The 19,728-nt window shown below is 41.0% G+C and overlaps 1 pseudogene; it reads right to left on the bottom strand.

Annotated features, from left to right (window-relative positions):
- Positions 1 to 3,890: 3,890 nt before the first annotated feature.
- LOC105856611 (GTP-binding nuclear protein Ran-like) overlaps positions 3,891 to 19,728 on the bottom strand; it is a 57,348-nt pseudogene continuing 41,510 nt past the window's right edge.

The following is a 19,728-nucleotide window of genomic DNA, read 5'->3' as shown; positions in this document are numbered from 1 at the left end:
TCAAGGGATTCTGCTGCCTCTGCCCCCTAAAGTGCTAGGATTATAATGGCAAGCCACCGTTCCCAGCATCTTTAGTCTCTTTGAGGAGTTGCTCTGTTCCTTGTCCCCAGATTAGCCCAGAGGAAGGAAGGAACCATCAAATCTCCAGAGGATTTGGAGATCTGAGAACAAAGGAAACTAGTGCTTTGCTTTCCAGGTGGGCAAGCTCTCCTCTCTACCTCACAACCCTATAGTGGGTAGAGTGTGTGTTTTGTCAGGAAGGCAGGCCTCAGGCGGCCTCACAGAGTCTCAGGATGCCCCAGGGTGCTGCAGGACTCAGTAGAATGTCTTTCCCTTTGGCCAAGAGTAGCACAGATGTGTCACAGACAGCCAGCAGATCTGAGAAGACCTTGTAGTCGAACAAGGAGATCTTACCAGCCATGACTTGCATAGAGTGGGCAGAGCAAAGGACATCTCAACAAATACCAGTGTGAAGAAGTGAGAAGGACAAGAACTAGACAAGCTGAACATTTAAGCCAAGGCCAACACAGACAAATGAGGCCAACAGGCTATAACATTCCACCACCCTTGATGTTCTGATACCATGTAAGCCCACCTGACCCCCGCCCAGAATTTAAAAGAAGAGAAAAAGGGAAGGGGAGAAATCATGAGTTTGCCCTGAAACTGGCTAAGATTAAGCTTCTGCCACTAGAGGAAATGGTGATCATTAAATACAATCATAGAGAAATCAAGAAAGTCACATTGCTCAAGAGCCTGAGTTTATAGCACAAAAATCATAGCAGTAACATACAAAGAGGAGGAAATGAGAAATAAAGGGAAAAGAATAGTGTGATAAATCAGGGACATGATGGACACAGAGAGGGTCAACAGCCTCTGGTTTAGCATCCAGGCTAAAACAAGGAAGCAGATCACAGCATGAATAACTAGGAGAACATAACTCCTTCCAGAATATTCAGGGAAAATTTAAGGAGAATGCTGTAGATCCCATGGCACATGAAATGCTAGCACCAACTTTTCTACTTGGATATTAAAGGATATGGTAGGTTTGGATGTCTAGAGGTCTTAGGAACACCTAGAATGGGGTCATCTGGATAAAACATGCAAAAGGGAAAATAAGTAAAATGAAACCCTGGGCATCCTCCAAGTCAGTGAATCTGCAGAGTTAGGAGGGAGACAGTACAATGTAAGGGGTGGGTTATGGACTGAATGCTTGTGTTACCCCACAGATTCATATATTGAACCCCTGACCCAGTGGGATGGTATAATGAGATTGGGGCCTTTAGGAGATAACACTCATGACAATGTAGCTCTCATGAATGGATCAGTGCCCTCATACAAAGAGACATAAGAGAGCTTGCTTCCTCTCTCTGTGCTCTCTGCCACATGAGGGTACAGCAAGATGGCCATCTGCAAACCAGGAAGCAGGCCCTCCCCAGATATGCAGACACCTTGCTCTTGGACTTCCCAGCCTCCAGGATTATACAAAATAAATGTTGTTTAAGCCACTCAGTCTATGGTATCTCTGTATAGCAGACTACAACAGGGGCGGTAAACCCTCTCCCCAAGGGTAGACACAGGAAGCATCTATATTTACAGAGCATGAGTTATATCCCTCAGATGCACTGAAGTGAGAAAAAGTTAAGGGGAAAAAAGCTATGCTTCACAGGCTTTGCAGAAGAGGGACAAAGAATTTCACTTCTCCCTTTCCTGCCCTGCTAAGCCCTGAAGAGTTAGGCCTAGAAACAGAAAGGAAGAAACCAGTAAGCGTGTCCTCCTGGTTATACAGGCTTGGCTTCAGTGGGATATAACACAGGATCAGAAAGCCAATAGCAGTCAAAAGCAAAGAGAGCAAAATTTCTCTGTCAGCAGCTGTGTTGGCAATCCTGGTCCTCTGGAGACCAAAGTGGACAATTTGATATGGGTGAGAGGGAGAAAAGGGAGGGCCGAATTTGCCCCTCAACGTGCAGCACTAGGACCCATCACTGAAATTTTCTTCCACCCAACAAACCGCTACAGTCCCTTGCATTTTATCTACTCTCAGAAATTAACTGTCACAGTACAACATAAAAAAGTTAATAATTTGTAATTCCAAAAGTTAAATACTCCTTCTCACTCAAGCAATCATAAACATGAATTACATGTAAGGTCATATGCAACGAGTAACAGGAATATATTGAAGGAAGCTATTTAAATACAAACTGCTGAGCATTTCTCCCCCAGGGTGACTCTTCTGAACTTGATTCTTAGATCAAGCTATTCTTAGATCCAACTTTCATTGGAAATGCTGTGTCACCTTTTATAGAAGAATGCATTTTATAATGGCAAATACATATACACCATTTTTAGCAGGTGAGTGGCATAACTCCTCTTACTAGCTAAACCTGACTTATTTAATGCACTATAAAATAGTGTCATTTCTACTAAGTATGCTACAGCTTACATTCCAATGAGTGCTTTCTCCTTCAAAAGTCATCTTCTTGGAGGCTATGTAATCATTGCAATGACTCTGACATTGAACAAAGTTAACTTTTAGAACAGCTCTTTGAGGATGGCTGTCAGAGCTTGAGGCTTTTCTTTTCCTGTGGACTTGGTCAAGGCTGTTAAATAACTTAAAGGCCATCTCCACCAAAGGAGACATCGACATCCCCAATCCCCCTCCTATTAATACTTTTTGTAGTTTACCTATATAACTTGAGCAGCTGGAGTCCTATTACAATTAACATCCTCTATTTTGCATGAAGGTTTATCAGAAGTGGCCAAAGCAAGGCCCTGCACTGGGGAGGGGTTTGGGGTCTGTGGTGTGGTGCTTATTAATTCCCAGAGAATCACTGATGGCTGGATATACCCCAGTCACCTAAAAGCACCCTAAAAGGGCCAGAGGGAGCACTGCAGTCTGAGGACACGCACTTAAATAATTAGGCTGTTGCTGTGACCATCAAAGTTTTAACCTCTGCTTATACCAAATATTACTACCCAGATCAGAACGCAAACACGCAAACAGAACCAGTGACACTTAATATATATGCACACACATCCAAGTTCCAAGTTCCTAGTCGAGAGTACCTTTGTAAGGGTACCCCCTTTCAACCAAAGGGGAAATCCCCCCAAAACCCACCCCACCCACACCCCCTGCCACCACCTCCTGGAAATCAACAAAAAAGGAGGTGAGAGAGTCAGTCACTTGTACCAACGTTATTCACCAAAAAAAGAGAGTAAATGATGTCTTCCAAAATCCAAACTTTTTTCTGCTGCAAAAATGGAAGTAAAATCACCTGAGGTCAGCGCTGGGCCGGGGATGCAGGAGCCAGGATGGAATTGCCCCGTCAGTCAAACGTCCCCAGCAGCTGCTCAGACCTGCTTTCAGAGCCAATTCCTCACATGGGGCCAGAGAGACACGGGCAAAAAAATTCAGAAGGGACTTTAATTTAGTCCCATCTAGGGTGCCATTTTGTAACTGAACCAAACTGGGTTTCTTTGCCTGTGCACAAGGGAAAGCCAAACATCAGGGTTTTGCAGACAGAAAGATTTATTGTCAGGCAGCCTAAACAAAGAGACAAGAATCAGAGTCAGATCTGTCTCCAGCATTGTCTTTTATATGTTCCTAGTGACAAGAAATCTTTTTGCTTTTGAGGTCAATTTCTATTTGTAAAGAGCAAAAAAAAACTTCCAAGCTCCATGATCAGTTATATGAGTAATTAAGACATTTATAAAATGATCTCCTTGACTGCCACATTCACTCCAAGGCCCATGCGTCTCTGTCAGCACCCCAAAGACGAAGCACGTATTCTGGTCGGCTGTATAACAAAGTGGCAAACACACTGCACCACTAACATCACAGGACAATTACCCATGAAACTAGACTCCTGACGCTGGGCTCCAGCCTCATTTTCTCACAGGTAATCATCTTTACTGGGGACAGCAAATTCTAAATCATGTTCATATTGGGCTGCCAAAGCTAGGTCCAGGACAACCTCTAGTGGGGCAAGAGCAGGCATGGCTACAGACTCCAAGTTAGGGTCTCCAGTGAGTTTTCTAGCAAGCCAGAGGAAGGGCTTTTCAAAGTCGTAGTTACTTTTGGCAAAAACATCCTTGTTTTAAAGATTCTTCTTTTCGTGGAAGACAATAGACTTTGCCTTCTTTTTTCTATCCTAATATCCACTTTGTTGCCACACAACACGATAAGGATGTTTTCATATATTCATACCAGATCTCTATGTCACTTAGGCACATTCTGTAACTCTCAATGTTATTTATACATGAAACATCATAATGGCTCACTAGGCTTGGATATAATAGACATTTCTCAGCTCACCAAATTTTTCATGGCCAGCCATGTCCCATACTCTGAACTTCATGGCCCTTTGTGGTTGTGGAACACAAGGAGATGGACCTCAACACCCAAGGTGGCTATGTCCTTCTCAAATTCACCAGTCAAGTGACGTTTCACAAGCTGTTTTGGAATGCAAAACTTCCTGAGTTTCGAATACTGTGTGATACTGCTACAGTCACATCACAATATTCAGTGGTGAAATGTTTGTTACTGTCATTCCCATTCCTTTTTCTTTAGAATCAGAATAAAGTCACATTTCAAATATCTTTTTAAAAAGAGGAATTAAAAAATGCAGATTAACCAGTTGATACAGTATTCATGTTTACCATTAGTATATTATCATCATCATCACATCATTGAAAAGTATAAGGAAGCAGAGATCATTACAAACAAACAAAAACCAAACAAAACCAAGAAAGACAGAATATACATTATTGTAATATAAAGTATAATGAAAAAAGTGAATCAAAATAAATTATAAATATATTATAAAAATTAAGGAAAATATAAAAATAATAAAAGAAAGTGATATCCTTGTATGAATTACTAATTGTCCCTCATAACAATTCCAAAAAAATGTTGAGTGCAAATGTAGGATCACTGTTTGAACAAATATGTAATGTCTCAAGGAGATTACTACAAAGGATAATTCATTTCTGTGTCACATTATTTAGGTAAAATTTTTTTTTTTAGTGCCCAATACATAACATGCATACTATGTTGCTATGCTTGTGATAATCAATGAAATCAATATGAAAAATCCAATCCCAGTATTCTCCTGTTAGCTGGGGCCCAGTGCTAGCCTGGCTTATTGACCTACACACCCATAGCAAGAAGCACAGCATTGGCTCTATCAGTCAATGGGCTAGGTATAGTGACCAAACAGATGATGAAATACTGTTATGGTCTCTTCTGGAACAAGAACTCAATCTGCCAACAGCCCTGCAGAGTCACTTGGCCAGAGACCACAGAGCTGAGTGATGCCTACATTGAGAAACCAAAATAATTTAATTTGGTAACACCTCCAGAATAGTGGAATTCAGGATAGATATGTAGGATATTCAACTCTGAACCATCAGGGAAACCAACAGCCCAGGGTCAAGATTACACATTTGTCACATTCCGAACTTTTCATATCATTGATCTCTTCTCATCATTCTGTCTTCAGTTAATGCATTTATTGTCCAAAATGTCAGCTTATCACTTTCCAGTTTCAAAAATTTAACTGTGATTAACAAACTAAGACAGGTATATAGATTCTGGTATCTCTTTTTAAAGGTCTACTTTTTAGTAATATCTTATGTGAACATCCTTGTCCCTCAGTGACTTCCGCTGGATTGTCAAAACCTAGATGTCAATAGTTTGCTTGTTCTTTCATGTTAGTGCCTAGGCTATAGTAGACTTTATAGCCCTGAAAGTGACAATGCTGAATGTGGAAACTCATGCAGAAGTACATCTGACTAAGCCAGTCTGGGACATAGCATCAAACACAGACCACATGAACCTACCCACAAAGGGACATAGCAAGGTAAAATAATCAGCAACATCATCCCTGTTTTAATTATTTTTTGTGAAAAATATGAATGAATCATTTTTCTCATCCTATTTAAAAGGCTCATTTGATAAATAATTTCTCTCCAAAATTTTTTATTGATTCTCTAAAAGAACTTCAACAGTTATAACTGTTAAGTAAATTTCTCAACAATCCTCCTTTCTTATACTCTGCTGGCTTAGTTTTCTGTTCTTCCTTGTTTTTAGCTCTTGTTCAAAATTTGCCATTAAAGAAACTTCTAGAGACACCTTACCACATTAGATTCTACTAAAATATATTATCTGATTACTGATTTCTTTGCTCCAAAGACCCAGATCTTTTTATAATATGAGATATTTCTTCTATGAATTTTGAACAGTTCTTCTCCAGGATAGTTTTCTAATAAAACTTGCCCATTTTAAATAATTTATACAAATTCACATTTCTTTAGGCCATTTTTATTCATTTTTCAGTATTCTGATCAGGGCCTCGCTTATCATAAAGCCAAATTAGGAGCCCTAATTCAATAGTGTAAATGTCTTTGTGTTAATTCCACATAGAAAGTGGAGGTTTCTTTCCCATAACTAATATCAGTTGCTGCTAAATACAAGCAGAACACCACATGTGCAGAAAGGAAGCCACCCGTTGTGGTTTAAGAAGAAAGCTGATGGAACCAGTAAGTGCATGTCAACAGTGATCCTCCAAGAGGGCCCAGTAGAATCTTGCTTGTGAAGAGACTCTTAGAGAATGCATAGCCAGGACTTCTTTGGGCCCTCTGGTGCCATGTCCACTGGGCATTAACCCCTCTGATTTGGAAAATCAATCCACTGACAAACTTATACCTACTATGTGCAAGTCACTGAGCTTGACTCCAAGAATAAAGAAGTCTGAGTGAGGACCTGGCATTGTCTACAGAGCACCTACTATATGCCAAGCGTATTATATACATTATTATCTCATTGAGTGTTGACATCAACCTGGAAGAGAGGTATTTTATCCTGTTACACAAAGGAAGAAACTGTAGACAGATTAGTGATGAGAGTTACCTAAGTTAATGTGTTGAATTAAATCCTCCAAAAAGATATGCTCAAGTCCTAACCCCCAGTACCTGTGAATGTGACCACATTTGGAAATAGGACCTTCGCAAATGTAATCACATAATGACAAGGTCAGTCTAAATTAGGGTGGGCTCCAAATACAATGGAAATAAAAATGGTCCTGAGTGATTCTAGCCAACTAGTAGACATGTTGGCATCTTTATAAGAGAAAGGAAAAGGAGACTTGGATACAGAGGCAGAAGAAGAAGGCCATGTGAAGACAGAGGTAGAGATTGGAATGATGTATCTATAAGCCAAGGAACGCCAACATTGCTGGCAGCCACCAGAAGCTAGGAGGAGGCAAAGAAGTATTCTTTCCTAAAGCTTTCAGAAGGAGCATGAACCTTCCAACATCTTGATTTTGGATTTCTAGCCTCCAGAACTGTAAAAGAATAAATTTCTATTGTTTGAAGCCACGGAGTTTGTGGTAATTTGTTACAGCACTCCTGGGACACTAGAACACTAGCATCACACAGCTGGTAAATAGCAGGGCTGGAGTTTGATCCCAGTTGTTTGCTCCCCAAATACCAAGCATAATTCATATACCATGCTTTCAAGGAGGAGTTCTGTTGCTACGTGGTTCCTATTCAAGGCTGCTCTAGACTTCATGAGCCAAGTAGAAGTAGTAAACTGGCAGAATCCAAGCTAAGAGTTACAGATGCCCAAACTGCATTATGCTGTCTCTTGGAGAATTGATACATGAAAGCTGTATAGCGGGATAGAAAGGATGCTAAAGAACTGAGTCCAGAGACGAACAGTGACATTGATCATAAGAAGGCTAGGGCAAGGCATTTTACCTCTGTGGGTCTCAATTTCCTGTTCCCATCAGAGGTCAGGCTAAATATTCCATAAGTTCCCAAACAACTGCATAACCAGTTGGCTAGACCCACTCGGGACCATTTTTTTTCCACTTTTGTTTCTTTGTTTGGTCAGTAAGTTTTATTTTGATTATTTATTTTTAAAACATTTTGCCATTGCATTGGTCACATCCATATTTAAATGTTGCTTGTATCTGTTCATTCTCAGGCATTGGGAGTTAAAATAATGGAAATATTTCAATGCAGTGCACAGTATTTCTTGCTCGTTCTGAATTGACAGCAGCTCACACTTTAATGAAGGACTCAAGCCAAAATAGCGCTCTTGTAGCCACAGCAGGTGCAAAAGAGAACTGGGCTGTTTCGAAGATAAGAGCAATGAACCGTTCCCAAAATAAGTATTAATCTTTCGAAACCATCAACCGTGCAGAGTAACATAAATACTAAATTGGATTGTCTTCCAGGACGAGCTTTCTTTAGGAATGTAAAATAAGCAAAAACGCATCCGCTTTTACAGCTGCGACTCTGAACAGAACCAAGCAAAGTCCCCCAGTGACACATCCTGTTCAACCCGACAGGTGCAGAAAGTAGGCATTCTTAGCTGCAAAGAAGAACTAGGCTATTTTCATTTTGGTTCGCCCTTCTTTGGGTGTGTCCAAAAGAGTGCTATTTATAAAAAGGTCTGAAATCAAAAGATGCAACTGAGGAGCTTTCGAGGCACCCTCCTAAACGGGTTCAGTTTCTTCTCATTCAGCTCCAGGAGCTGCAGTGACTTCCAACAGGGAGGGGAGAACGAGATTGCACGTGAGAAGAACATGGAGACCGGAACTCTTCCTCCCAATCTCCCTCAGAGGTGGCGATCCCCACAGCCTCACGACATCACAATAGCTTCATTGTGTCATTTTAAATGCACAACCAAGATTGTTACCAACAATATTATTGTTATTTTTGCCTGTTCATTATTTTGATGTGGGGAAATCTGATTCCCTAAGCTTAAATGTGTGATGTCTTTCAGATATGTGTGTGTGTGTGTACATACACACATATATATTAAATTAGGCTGTCAATTGTTGTTCAGTCAACAAGAATTGTTTCTTTAACCTTACAGGAAATGCCAATAAAATCAATAAATACGAGTACTATGAACAAGGTACTGTCCCAGCCATTTCGAAACAAAGATGATTCATTCAAAAAGTAGAGTGAGTGCTAATGGGTATGAGGTTTCTTAGTGAGGTGATGAAAATGTTCTGGAATCAGTGATGATGGCTATGCAACTTTGTGAATATACTAAAACCACTGAATTGTACACTTTAAAAGGGTGAATTATATTTCAATTTTCTTTAAAAAAAAAAAAGATCATGAAAGAGTAGCTAGCATGTGCCAGAGATTCTGCACTAGGCTCCAGATAAAAGCGTAGCTGGGGCCGGGCGCTGTGGCTCACACCTGTAATCCTAGCTCTTGGGAGGCCGAGGCGGGTGGATTGCTCAAGGTCAGGAGTTCAAAACCAGCCTGAGCAAGAGCGAGACCCCGTCTCTACTATAAATAGAAAGAAATTAATTGGCCAACTGATATATATATAAAAAAAATTAGCTGGGCATAGTGGCGCATGCCTGTAGTCCCAGCTACTCGGGAGGCTGAGGCAGAAGGATCACTGCAGCCCAGGAGTTTGAGGTTGCTGTGAGCTAGGCTGACGCCAGGGCACTCACTCTAGCCTGGACAACAAAGCGAGACTCTGTCTCAAAAAAAAAAAAAAAAAAAGCGTAGCTGGCCTTTTGATTCACTTACTATGTGTCAAACTCTGTGCTAAGTCCTTTGCATACGTCCTCATAATCTTTAAAACCTCTTCAGAGGAAGGGAGTATTACTATCCCAATTTGCAGCTGAGGACATGGATTTAGATATCCCTTGCTCAAAATCACGCATGTAAAATTAGGGTGAACCATGTGAAACTGCCATTTTGTAGGCAGTTTCTGTGTTCAAATGTCATCAGTTTCTTACAGTTCAATCTAATAAATAGCTACATCTCTCTGAGTTTATCAGTCAGATTAGGCAGCAAAGAACCGTGAAAAAATAGGAGCCCAGGGCCATAAATGACAATATATATTAGAAAGGACTTCATATGAGTAAGAAATAAGCTTCTATGTGTAAGGCCACAAAGAATTTGAGTTTTATCTCTTGTAGCACCTGGCACCACTTACCCTCACTAATATAACATATCTATTGGACTCCAGAGGCTGTGTTCTTACCTGCTGGAAATTTGTCTCCTTCAGAGAGTTTAGAATCTGCTGTTGATAGATACATGTGCAATGTACTACAATACTAGAATCAAGAACAGAAATGGGTAAGTTCCACAAAAGTAGAACAAACAATGAATTATAGGGTTAATGTAACACCATGCGATCTCTGCACACACTGGTTCCCCTCCACCTCTGTGAGTGGAAGCAGCCTGAGGCCCTTACCAGATGCAGATGCCCAGTCTTGAACTTCCCAGCCATCACAATCATAAGCCAAATAAACATTTTTTTCTGCACAAATTACTCAGCCTCAGGTATTCTGTTACAGAGACACTAAGTGGGCAAAGACAATATCAAACAGGAATGTTTTTTTCTTATTATGTTGAAAGGACATGTAGCTTCTTCTAATGAGGCTGTCTCAGAGAAAAGGGGAAAGGGTCCAAAAATATAGCAGAAAGAAAGAATCCAGGGATGTCTGTTTGATAATTATGCTTTAAACTCATGTTCCCCACAGGATTGGGAAGAGAGGCCAGTTTGGAGGATTGATGATTTGGTCCTGGGCAGGATTCCTCAACCTCGATACTACTGCATTTGGGGTCAGATCATTCTTTGCCGTTGGGGACTCTGCTGTACATTGTGGATGTCTAGCAGCATCCTTGGCCTGTACCCACTGGATGTCAGTGACACCCTTGCCCCGATTGTGACAACTAAAAGATGTCTCCAAATATTACCAAATGTTCCCTGGGGACAAAAGAGTCCCTGACTGAGAAGCACAGCTTCTGGGCTTGTCAGTGAATCAGCTGAGTTAATAAAAGTAATTTTCCCATCACAGAATTCCTGTGAACTCTAAATGAGAAGAAAGGCAATAGTATTCTTCAAGATGACATGTCACAGAACAGTTATTCATCATTCCAATTACCCTAGAATAATATCTAAAAATATACTACAGCCCAATTTTTATATATTATATGGAAGCTTTGACTTAGTGGAGGAATGAGGGACAAGGGGGCCTTCTATGCTTCTCACAGAGACTCAAAAACACCACACACCTCTCCCTCCACAAAAACCCACCTGCAGATGCTCCCCCAGCCTGCCCTTCTTATTTGAAAATCATTTCAACAGGTACCACTACTAATTTTTTAAAATTTATAATTCAGGGAAATTCAAGGGTGATCACAGATAGGTGGTAATTTTTTAAAGTGCTGAACTTTACATATATATTTTTAAAAGTTCATACAGCAACCCAGCTATCAGAGTTACATTTTCTAGGTACCAAAAGTAATAGTAAAATGGATGTTGGTGGAGCTTTAAGTGCTTCAACACATCACCTCCATAGATGCTCACAACAAGGTGGGAAGGTGTCATTGTTATGCATCTGGTGTCCGTGATAGTCACATAGATAATAGGTCCCTAACTACCTCTGCCATCAAAGAGGAAGTGCATGGTGCATAGTTCCTGGAGAGAAACTGCTTATGAGGAATATGGCTCTCTACAGTTCCTTTGTCTTCTCTCATGGTTTTCAAGGTAATCGCATTGCTCAAAAAGGGACCCAGGCCTGTCATTCCTACTTTCTCCGCCTCCTTCAGCCCCATCCCCTCCCCTACTAGTGCTGCCTGCAGCTGCCGCTCTGCAGTTCTCTCCTCCCAGTAACATCAATTTTTCATAGCTTTAAGCCAGGCCTCTGTGCATCCTTAAAGCACCTCCCCTGCTGCCTCCTGTACAGCTGGCTCAGTGATTATCCCTGGGATAGAACAGAGATGGACCATTAATTCTCAAAGCATGTCATCATTTCCTTGACTCTCTCCCTGTGAACTAGTCTGGGGGCAGTCAGGGGAGGCTGCGCTTTTGCAAACTCCTCAGGAGAGTGAGAAAAGCAAACAGCAGCAGAGGATGAATAGACAGCAAAGCTGCAAGGGGGAAAGAGAACACCATTTTTAAAAGGCTCTTTAAGGGCAGCCTGCAGTAAAGATTCCGGACTGTTCAAACACAGTTGTCAATGTGCATTTTGTTTGCTTCCATGCCTGCTGTTGGTTTTTCCTACAGCTTTGTTCTCAATGAGACTGAACCTGAGAGCGAAACCACCTCTGCCAACTGTAAATTTCTATTCTTACACCAACCGATAAGGAATACAATGGCTGTACATCTTTGGACTTCAGAGTAGTTGTATTAGTCAGGGTTCTCTAACAAAACAGAACCAATATGATGTAGGGCGTGTGTGTGTGTGTGTGTGTGTGTGTAGGGTTGGAGAGAGAGATTTTAAGAAATTAGCTCACATAATTGTGGGTGCTGGCAGGTCTAAAATTTGCAGGGCAGGCCTGCAGACTGGAGACTCAGAGAAGACTTGATGCTACAGCTCAAGCCCAAGGCTGTCTGCAGGGGAATTCTCTTTTCCTTGAAGAAATCTCTCAGTCTTTTCAATCTCAGGCTTTCAACTGAGGGGATGAGGCCCACCCACATTATGGAGGGTAATTTGCTTTACTCAGAGTCTACTGTTTTAAACGTTAATCACACCTAAAAATACCTTCACAGCAACATCTAGACTGGTGTGTGACCAAGTTGACACAGAAAATTGACCTTCACAGTAGTCCTAAAAACCCACCTGGTGGAATAGGACTGGATCTGAATCCGGCTGCAATACAGGCAACTGTCCATAGGGGGCCGTTCTGAAGTGGCCTGAACTTGGAGGACCCACAGATAAATAGGAGGGTCTGCCTTCCACGTGCTTCTCACTGCCGTCTTGTTCAAGCTGCTTTACAACTGCAACTCCTGCTGGAGCCCCCGTTTCCTCCCCAGATGATCATAATACTTGTACAAGCCCTTTCTACACAGGACGTTTGCTGGCATTTGTCACTAGTTCAAAGTCTGGAATGTTGGCTAGATCCTCAAGTGGGCCAAGAAAACAAATCACTGGCACTAATATGGGGAGCCTGGAGCTATTCTGGGATGGAGGAGTCTGGGTTGAGCCCAAGAGCCAAGATAAGTAAGCACAATATTAATATAATAGAAAGATTACTAGAATGGGACCAGGGTGACCTAGTACTATGTTTGTCACTAACAAGCACTGATTAAGCACTGCTTCTCTATTTCCTCATTTGTAAATTGAGAGGGTTGGCCCAGGGATCCAGAGCTGTATGGTCTATTCCAGCTCTAAGACTCTTCGATTCCATTGTAATGAGGGCTCTGACTACAGGATACTCTACCCAATCCACAGCCAAGCTGATCCATATTTTAGGAGACACAGTATTTTGGATTGCTATTATTTATTTTGCTATCCATTCACTTATTAATTCAAGAAATTTGTACCTACCCTATGCAAGAAAATTTCCCATGACATTATGAGAAATATAAAAATATATATATTTAAATATACTATTCCTGCCTCAAGGAATTTAAAATCCAGTTGGGAAGTAATTCAGTTAGGATGCATTTGGCTGCAAGTAATAGAATTAATTCCTGACCGACAGTGGCTTAAACATGGTAGACCTTTATTTATCTGCAATAAAAAATGTGTGGACAGTCTGGAAAAAGAGAAAATATGGAGAAAGTAAAAGGATTGGTGGTTGCCAAGGGTTACAGGGGAGAAAGGGATGAATAGGCAGAGTGCAGAGAATTTTTAAGGCAGTGAAAGTACTCTGTATGATACTGTAGTGGTGGATGTATGTCATTATACATTTGTCCAAACCCATAAACTGTACAACACCAAGAGTGATCCCTAAGGTCAACTGCGGACTTGGAGTGATTGTGATGTGTGAATGTAGGTTTATTCAATTGTAACAAATGAATCACTCTGGTTGGGGATGTTGATAATGGGGAGAACATGCATGTTTGGGAGCAGGAAGTGCAAGGGAAATCTCTGCATCTTCCTCCCAATTTTGAACACTGCTCTAAATTAAAAGTCTGGAGGTTGGCAGTTCTGGGACTGGACAGGGTCTCAGTGATATCGCCAAACACACAGCCTCTCTCCAATAGCTTTTCAGCGTCTTGTCCTTGGGGTTGTCACCTGGTGACCACAAGACAGCTATCACAACTCCAAGCTCTACATCGTCACACTAGTGCCTCAGGAAGGAAAGTAGAAGACATAGAGAAAAAAAGCTTTTTGTCTGACAGGCTCTAATTTTTTATTCAGGAAGAAAGTTTTTTCCAGGTGCACAACAGACATCCTCTTTCATCTTATCATCTGCATTTGGGTCACACTCCCAACCCTAGGCTGATCCTGATGAAGGGAAACGGGATTCCCATTGTGATTTATCTCTGGGTGCCTCTGTGAGAGCTGGCCAGGAGGGAAGAAAATGGCTCACAGGGGGGAAAAATATATATATAGTCAAAAGAAAATTCAGATATTCATATGTTCATAGGCAGAATATATATTTATATATATTTCTTTTCTAGATACAGTCAAAAGAGAATTCAGACATTCATATGTTCACAGGGATAATATATATACATATATATGTACTTTATTTTCTATGCATGTAGTCGAAAGGAAATTCAGAAAGGTTTATTTTATTAGGGAGAAAAAATAATTTTTTCCTCAACCCCTCATAGTTCTTAGCTGCAACACCTATAACAAAAGATGGATTAACAAGAGAAAAATAAACAAGTGTATTAATGCATGCAACACACATCATGTGGAACATAAAGCAGTGGCTTAGAACTCTGGCTTATATAGCAGCTTTAATAAAGAATAATAAATTTGTGGGGAAGTGATAGGACAAAAGCAAGCATTTCTAGGCTTCCAGCCATGGGAAACTGGGAGGGTAAACGTGGGAGGAAAGGTTCCTTTGGTGCTTTCCCCGGGCTGATAAGAGCTAGAACTGTCTCCAGGAAAGGAAAATCTATATATTATCTTTAGGCCGAAAAGGGGGGAGATAGAGCTTTTCCTCTGCTTGCTTGTTCTTAATTACCTTCAGCTCAAAAATAATTTCTATGTCAAAGAGACATAATTTGAGGGGATATATTCTGGTTTCGTTCGACCTGATAGTAATAAAAACTTCAAAACTGAAAAGTAAGAGTTCCCTTCTCATAAAGTTTAGAGTAAGGTTTACAAAGAGTAAAAGAGGAAGACCACTCAAACTTTAACTACATCAGCAATAAGGTTGTTTCTTATCATTCACATGTTCACTAGAGTAGCGCTTTTCATTTTAATGCCCTTCAAGAATTTTTTCTTTGCTTTCACAATTTGGCTGTTTGGCATAAGAGGCCTAGCTTTTTGCTTTTTTCTTTTTTAAGAGACAGAGTCTCACTGTCTTGCCCAGGCTGGCTAGAGTGCAGTGGCCTGATCATAGCTCACTGTAACCTCAAACTCCTGGACTCAAGTGATCCTCCTGTCTTAGCCTCCTGTTTTTTTGGTTTCTGACATACCTTTCTCACTAAACTTAATCATTTCTAGATTTTGAATTAAAGTGAGAGACATGTGACTCTTCCTTTCATTGAATAATTAGAGGACATTGCAGGATTACGAATTGGCCTAATTTGAATATTGTTGTGTCTCAGGCAATAGGGAGACCCAAGGAAAGGAGGAGAGATGGGGAACAGCCAGTCAGTGGAGCAGTGAGAACACACACATTTATTGATTAAGTTTGCTTGCTTGTACGGGCATGGCTTGTGACACCCCAAAACAATGACAATAGTAACATCAAGGATCACTGATCATAGATCACTATAACTGATATAATAATAATGAAAAAATTTGAAATATTACAAGAATTAGCAAAATGTAACAAAGAGACATGAAGTGAGCACATGTTGGAAAAATGGAACCAATAGACTTGCTTCAAGGTCTGCTATCACAAACCTTCAATTTGTAAAAAACACAATATCTTTAAAGTACAATGAAATGAGGTACGTCTGTACTTTAAAAGAGTGACTTTATCATATGTCAATTATATCTCATAATATATCTTATAAATAAATATATATAATTATATCTCATAAATAAAGTTGTCATTTAAAACATGAGTGGACAAATGAGGTTCTAAGTATATCCAGATCGTGGGGATTGTTTTAATTCAGTATCAATTCCAGCAGAAGGGAGGTTGTCATGAGTGATTTGGGTCATAAATATCAAGAAGTTCAAGTAGGTGCTCTTAGCAAACCTTAGTCTCAGAGTCCCAGGAACCTTTGGGATTTTCTGGCTAATAGCCTGCCAAGAGCTGCTAGAAGCCCTAGGGCTAGGCATTGGCAACTGACCACAGGACTCACATCTCTCTGGAACCACCACATTATAACTAGGCAGTTTCTTCAAAGCGCTAGGACTAGAGGCAGCACATCTATTCCCCGAGAAACACCCTACAGGGAATTCAGTTTACTACTTGCCATTATAATGATGTAATTGCATGCTACTCATCGATAATGTGCAAAAACAATCACGAGAGAGTATAAACAAACAGCTGGTGAGCAACCTCCTTGCAAAACGCTAAAGGCAAACTTCAAAAGATTTTTTTTTTCAATCAGTTTTAGAAAGCTGATGCAGTAATCCCAAATGTGCAGCAGAGCATATGCGACAGCTCGGTAGCAAGCGACACATTCTGTAAAATGGCACATTGTCAGAACCATTCGCAGGAGAAAACCTGAAGGCAGTGATGAGGCTGAAAGTGGAACTGCAATCCACTGGCAGGTCTTTATTTTCATCAATGATCCAAACTTTTCATGCTTAAAAACACCTTCTGTCCCCATAACACATTTTCACACAGCATATAAATTTCAAGTTGCTTCTCCTGAAAATACTTTTCTCACCCACCCAACAGGAGCCTAGAAAACTTATTCACAGAGCTCTGCCCAAACTAAAGCTCTGCCTTTGTGCTTGTTGTCCGGGGTAACGTCCGGAGCATGTCTAGTTCCCAAGCCCAGCAACCCACGCTGCACAAGGACCTGGAGCTGCATTTCTAACAGCTGAAATGGAGCTTCTAGAACTGACTCTTGGAAAAACAACAAAAGAAATGAACTATTTCAAATTTACCAAACCATCACTAGGGTTGAAATATAATCATATGCAAATAATTTGTATAGACCTGGATATGATAATGATTATAAGCATAACAGGCATAGTTTTATTCATTGCAGATCCGGCTTTACCAAGGCATTGGTAAATTCTGCAAGCTGCAGCAAAGAAAGGCAGAGTCTTGGGCCCAACCACGTTTGTCATCTGAACCCTACTGTACTGGATGTCCTTCCTGCCATCTCCTGAGGGTTCCAACCGAGGTGTGACAGGCTCTGAGCATGTCCTTAGTTCTGATCCATAGAGCATGAGCTGGCTTCATTCCCTGTGATTGCTTCTTTACTTTCTTTTTTAAAATTAAGATATAATCTGCATGCCATAAAATTCACCCTTTTAAAGTGTATGATTTAGTGGCTTTTAGTATATTCACAAAGTTGTACAGCTATCACCACTATTTAATTTCAGAATATTTTCATCACCTCAAAAAGAATTTTCCTGCCCATTAACAGCCATTTCCATTTCCTCCTTCCCCCTGCCCCTGGACACCTATTTCTATGTCTAACTTCTATGTCTCTAGATTTTCTTATTCTGGACAAATTCTGTATAAATGGAATCACATAATATGGTCTTTTGTGTCTGGCTTGTTTCTTAGCGTAATGTTTTGAAGGTTCATCCATGCTGTGGCATGTACCAGGACTTCACTGCTTTTTATGACTGAATAATATTCCACTGTACAGATATATCATATTGTGTTTATTCATTCATCATTTGGTAGAGATTTATGTTGTTTCTGCTTTTTGGACATTAATTAATAATGTTGCTGTGAGCTTGTGTCTATAGGTTTTTGTGTCAACACGTGTTTTCAGTCCTCTTGGGTATATACATAGGAGTACAACTGCTGAGTCATATGGTGACCCTATGTTAAACTTTTTGAGGAGCTGCCAGACCAGCTGCACCCTTTTCCATCTGTGGCTGCCTATTGCTATGGCAGTGGTAGGGCCTTTCCTTGCCTTCTGCATTTTGTGCCCCTCATATGCCACCTGAGCCTCAGGGCCCTCCTGCAACACACTTCTAGTTATGTTCTTGTTTTCTCCTCCAACGTGCCCCATGTCAAAGAGGAGTAACCTACTCCCAAGCAAAGAGAAAGAAAGGGAACAAAAATGCAACAAGGGCCAGCTGCACACCAAGCACTGTACTGCATGATTTATATGTTTAGGTTTTTTTGTTACTTACAATGTGATGAGATAGATACCATTGTCCCCACCTTATCAATGAGGAAACAGAAAAACCTGTGCTAGTTTTATTGCTTCAAGCTGCTTCCAAGACCTCCAAGAACGTGCTTTTCAAACTGTGCACCACAGAAACTGACGGTAGTGCTTCAGGGGTTCAGCAAAAAATAGCATTTTCTGCCAAGCAATGAATCTTTAACATTCTTGAAAAAGTCACACTTCATTGTTATCTGTTTTATAGTTCTATGAAGACCTTGCCAGCCTTATTCACCACTGTTTGCCCAGGGCTTAGAATAATATATGGTATACAGTAATTGTGCAATAAGTATTTACCTAGTGAATGAATTTTTCTGCTAAAATTTTGGCAAATCATTATGCTAAGGCATTGCTTCCAAAACCTGGCAAAGTCAAAAATTGCGCCGGGCGCGGTGGCTCACGCCTGTAATCCTAGCACTCTGGGAGGCCGAGGCGGGTGGATTGCTCGAGGTCAGGAGTTCAAAACCAGCCTGAGCAAGACCCCGTCTCTACTAAAAATAGAAAAGAAATTAATTGGACAACTAAAAATATATATACAAAAAATTAGCCGGACATGGTGGCGCATGCCTGTAGTCCCAGCTACTTGGGAGGCTGAGACAGGAGGATCGCCTGAGCCCAGGAGTTTGAGGTTGCTGTGAGCTAGGCTGACGCCATGGCACTCACTCTAGCCTGGGCAACAAAGTGAGACTCTGTCTCAAAAAAAAAAAAAAAAAAAAGTCAAAAATTGCCATTGAGTATTTTTAAATTGCACATAGAATACCTTTAAAAACATAGCTCATTGGGCCCTGCTAAATCAGACGTCTAGGGTGGGTGCTGGAATCATTGCTATCAAATCTCCCCAGGTGATGCTAATGGAGCTTCCTGCAGCTGCTACTTTGGGTGCCACTGCTCTAAAAGGTGCTGGCTTTGTTTATCTGGCTTCAGTGCCAGTGACATCTGTGGTTACCTTCCCAGGCCTAGAAGATCTTACTCTGGCCCAGAGTCACATCAGCAACCGTACAATCAGGGGTCTTTTGGTGGATCCATTGTCACTGCAGTCCACTAACCAATGCTGGCTTCACTCCAACCATCAGATCTTTCAATGTGACCAATGATTCTGCACATGTGAAGAGCACCAGAGGTCGGTCTTTCCCCAGACCTCTGCTTCAGACCTGCTTTCTTATTATTAACTAACAGGGATTAAATCCACGCTAGCTTGAACATCAGAAGTTCTCTGTGGCTGGAGAAAATAATCTTAACACTTCTTATATTCGATAACTCTTCCCCCACCCACATCTCCCCAAGGACCTGAGGGATAAACACAAGCCATTCAAGCAAGTATGGGGTCCCCTGTTACCCTCCACCTGTAGAAAGGTGTTCCCACAAGTTCAGTTCCCATAGGCTCGGTTCTACTTTCAAAGTCAAGGACAGTGTAAGAAGTTGTAGTGTCTTCCATTCCATTCTATTAGCCTGGCTCCACCCACTGATGGGGGACCTAAAGAGAAAAAAGAACGGACTCACTTTTTTTTTTTTTTTTTTTT

Source organism: Microcebus murinus, chromosome 11 (genome assembly GCF_040939455.1).
Source record: "Microcebus murinus isolate Inina chromosome 11, M.murinus_Inina_mat1.0, whole genome shotgun sequence".
NCBI classification, from domain to species: domain Eukaryota; kingdom Metazoa; phylum Chordata; class Mammalia; order Primates; family Cheirogaleidae; genus Microcebus; species Microcebus murinus.
This window is presented reverse-complemented; position numbering and strand designations above follow the sequence as displayed.